This window comes from Schistocerca piceifrons, chromosome 11 (assembly GCF_021461385.2).
Source record: "Schistocerca piceifrons isolate TAMUIC-IGC-003096 chromosome 11, iqSchPice1.1, whole genome shotgun sequence".
Lineage (NCBI taxonomy): Eukaryota > Metazoa > Arthropoda > Insecta > Orthoptera > Acrididae > Schistocerca > Schistocerca piceifrons.
The window spans coordinates 65,782,602-65,787,095 of record NC_060148.1 but is presented as its reverse complement, the minus strand read 5'-3'; the positions used below and the strand labels follow the sequence as shown (position 1 = coordinate 65,787,095).

Here is a 4,494-nt window from a genome sequence, read left to right as displayed (position 1 = left end):
AAATGGTTTGACGTTCGAGTCGATGCCACACACATATTCCTCTGAAGACAGATCGCGGAATCTCACTGGCCGTTATGCTGACTGTTCGTACAGACACGTGCCATGAGTGGACACTCATTCTCCTGTTGAACAATACGATTACTTCAGGGATAACACGTGAGGATATCAGTGATATAGCGTCGTGTCTTCAGAGCTCGTCTATGACTATCAGCTGTGACCTGAACTTACAAAAAAAAAAAAAAAAAAAAAAAAAAAAATGGCTCTGAGCACTATGAGACTCAACTGTTGTGGTCATAAGTCCCCTAGAACTTAGAACTAGTTAAACCTAATTAACCTAAGGACATCACACACATCCATGCCCGACGCAGGATTCGAACCTGCGACCGTAGCGGTCGTGCGGTTCCAGGCTGTAGCGCCTTTAACCGCTCGGCCACTCCGGCCGGCCCTGAACTTACAGCTGATGGCTCCCCACACCAAGACACTTGGAGTGACACCAGTATGGCTCTACAAAATATTGGAAGAATGGCACCTCTCCCGCCAACTTTGGTCATCCGGGGTGGTGCAGGTCTGCGATTCATCACTGAACACAATGCGACGCCAATGCACGCCAGTCTGTAGTTCCCATTCATGGCAACACCCGAAGCGTAACTGTTAGTGTTGAGGTGTTCATGGCTTGCTACGGCCATCAAGGCCCTAACGGGACCGACCGGTCGCCGTGTCATCCTCAGACCATAGGTGTCACTGGATGCGGATATGTAGGGGCACGTAGTCAGCACACCGCTCTCCCGGTCGTATGTCAGTTTACGAGACCGGAGCCGCTACTTCTCTGTCAAGTAGCTCCTCAGTTTGCCTCAGAAGGCCAGAGTGCACTCCACTTGCCAACAGCGCTCGGCAGACCGGATGGTCACCCATCCTTGCGCTAGCCCAGCCCAACAGCGCTTAACTTCGGTGATCTGACGGGAACCGGTGTTACCACTGCGACGAGGCCGTTGGCTATAATTTCATCATGAGACCATTTTTTATTCCTTGGTGACAATAGAAGCCTTGCTATGGAGCTTTATTATGGATCTCAATAGGTACTAGTCGATTAGCCCGACGACACACAGACATTTTATTTTGCTGCTGAGAAGTTACATGGTGTAATGACGGACTTTTTATATTCTATTACCCAGGGTGTAGTACCAGTCTCATTTGTATTGTGCTGTTAAAGCATAAAATTTTTTTATTGAATTTGCCTCTTATACAAGTGCAACGTATGGGAGGATATGGTTTTTACTGCTACGTCGAGTCTTTGTTCAACCTGCGACTAGTATGAGGGTGGTCTGCCGGTGGTTGCATTCACAGCTAAAACTTGTGTATTCATCATATCTAGACAACTGATTTTTGAAAAAAATATTTTTTTATGTAATATCATTTTCTCCTACCCTGACAATCTCAAGTATTACTTTTCTCTGAAGATTATTTCAGCGCTGCTGTGGTTCATGGGAGCAATAATATACCTCAAGTAAACTTGTCTTGCATCTATTGCAGCATAAAATGTAAAACAGTAGTAGTACGGAAAAAGAATGTCGCGTTTAATTAATATTATGCATATTAGTTTTGGCTTGACTTTTTTGGGTTCATAAACATTTTATTTTATCTCTTATTACTTTTATGTTGTGATTTCATGTACTCACACGTTCCATGACCTTGGAGATTTCTCCTCAATTTGGGCCTACGGAACTAGACGTGTAAGTAAATAAAAAATAAATAAACTTCAGTGTTGACGTTCTTGCGTTGCTAGCATTCTCAAGGAGGAATGTTGAAATCTGTGCACTGAATCCTTCGAATTGTCTTTAAGGTACCAACAAATGTCATCATATTTCATTACTACTGTGACAACTTGCAATGAGGAAAGAGAGAGGTGTAAAAATGACCTACTCTCACAATAAAGAAATAGTAACCCCTCTTTGCCTGCCAGTTCTGCTACGTGGGTAGCAAAATAATCGACGATGTCCGAAACAGGGAGCATACATAAAATACAGGCTTGTAATATTAAGAAAACCTATTAAGAAAAGAATCACTGAAAAGAAAGAGAAATTTGTTGGCATAAAATATAAATTTTAGTTTCCGAATCATATCTCTGGAGTGTAGCCTTGTACGAGAGTGACACGTCGAGGACTAACAGTTAAGACAAGAACAGAACAGAAGATTTTGAAATGTGGTACTGCAGTAGATCGCTGAAGATCAGCTGGGTAGATCGAATAACTGATGAAAGAGACACTAAATCTAACTGGGGATAAGAGAAATTTGTGGTATAACAGAACTAATTAAGGGATCGATTGATGGGACATTTTCTCAGGCATCAAGGGATCGCTAATTTAGTATTGGAGAGACGTGGGGGGAGGGGGGGGGGAGGGATAAAATTGTAGAGGGAGACCGAGAGGCGAATACAGTAAGCAGATTCGAGTGTGTGTAGGCTGCAGTAGTTATGCACAGGGTAGACTAGTGTGTCGAACTGCATCAAAGTAGTCTTCCGACTGAAGACCACAATAACAACAACTTCAATAAAATTTGCTTATAAAAGCTTAATAGCTGACTCTTCGACAGTGTGTACCCAGACTAGAACATGTACCAGTAGGAGCCATGAGTGGATATTTCGACCACTAAGTGTGGGTTGATCGCCCGTTTTGGAATTAAATAAAGTAACTAAGACAGTCTCAAAAACGTGTTTCTGCAGTCTCAATTAATCAGTTGCTGATTGTAATGCTCCAAACGTTTCTGCACAACTTGCTGTCTTTATTTTGATAGCTTACAAGGTGTGTGAGAAAACTATTGTGACTGCCAACATTGCAAGCGATCTGGCAACGCTGTGTTGTTCTACCTGTGCAGACCGGCGTGTCCATCCCTTCCAGAGACTCAATACGAGTTTCAGCTGCTTAGAGCCAATACGTGATTTTTAAGAGTGTCATCAGTGAAGTTATGTTTTTGTTCGGCGTTAAGAAAATGGGAGAGCGGAATTTAGGGTAAAGTTCAAATGGCTGTAAGCACTATGGAACTCAACATTTGAGATTATCAGTCAAAAAAAGGTTCAAATGGCTCTGAGCTCTATGGGACTTAACATCTGAGGTCATCAGTCCCCTAGAACTTAGAACTACTTAAATCTAACCAACCTAAAGACATCACACACATCCATGCCCGAGGCAGGATTCGAACCTGCGACCGTAGCAGCAGCACAGTTCCGGACTGAAGCGCCTAGAACCGCTCGGCTACAGGGACCGGCTAGAGCAAAGTTACGCCGTCAAGTTTTGCGTTGAGCTTGGGAAATCCGCGAGTGTGCCCTTTGAAAAGTTGAAACAGGTCTATAGGGAACATTCCTTATCAAGAGCACAAGTTTTTCGCTACCACAAATCATTTTTGGAAGGCCTAGAACACGTTGAAGATGAAACGCGGTCAGAAAGACATTCAGCTTTAAAAACTGACAAACACGTCGAAGATACACTATGTGATCAAAAGTATCGGTGCACTCCTGAAACATACGTTTTTCATATTGGGTGCATTGTGCTGTCACCTACTGCCCGGTACTCGATACCAGCGCCCTCAGTAGTCATTAGACATCGTGAGAGAACAGAATGGGGCGCTCCGCGGAACTCACGGACTTCGAGCGTGGTCAGGCTATTGGTTGTCACTTGTGTCATACGTCAGTACGCGAAATTTCCACACTCCTAAACATCCCTAGGGCCACTGTTTCCGATGTGATAGTGAAGTGGCCACGTGAAGGGACACGTACAGCACAAAAGCGTACAGGCCGACCTAGTCTGTTGACTGACAGAGACTGCCGACTGTTGAAGAGGGTCGCAGTGTGCAATAGGCAGACATCTATCCATACCATCACACAGGAATTGCAACCTGCATCACGATCCACTGCAGATACAATGACAGTTAGGTGGGAGGTGACAAAACTTCGATTTCACGGTCAAATGGCAGCTGGTAAGCCACAGATCATGCCGGTAAATGGCAAACGACGCCTCGCTTGGTGTAAAGAGCGTACACATTGGGTGACTGAACGGTAGAAAAAAGTTGTGTGGCGTGACGAATCACGGTAGACAATGTGGCAATCTGATGGCAGGGTGTGGGTATGGCGAATACCCGGCGAATGTCATCTGCCAGTGTGTGTGGTGCCGACAGTAAAATTCGGAAGCGTTGGTGCTATGGTGTGGTCTTGTTTTTCATGGACATTGGTGTTTTAAGCACCTTCTTGCTTCCCACTATTGACGAACAACTCAGGGATGGCGATCGCATCTTTCAACACGATCGAGCACCTGTTTCATAATGCACAGGCTGTGGCAGAGTGGTTACACGACAGTAACATCCCTGTAATGGACTGTCCTGCACAGAGTCCTGACCTGAATCCTATAGAATGAAACGTCCCCTTTGAACAATTATACATGACTGTGCTTAACCTGACACACAATATTTTTAGCGCAACGCAATCTGACTTTCAATAACCCTACA

General features: G+C 44.5%; 1 pseudogene; it reads right to left on the bottom strand.

Moving 5' to 3' along the window:
- Positions 1-876: 876 nt before the first annotated feature.
- LOC124720670 lies at positions 877-994 on the bottom strand (annotated as a pseudogene).
- Between the last annotated feature and the right edge of the window lie 3,500 nt (positions 995-4,494).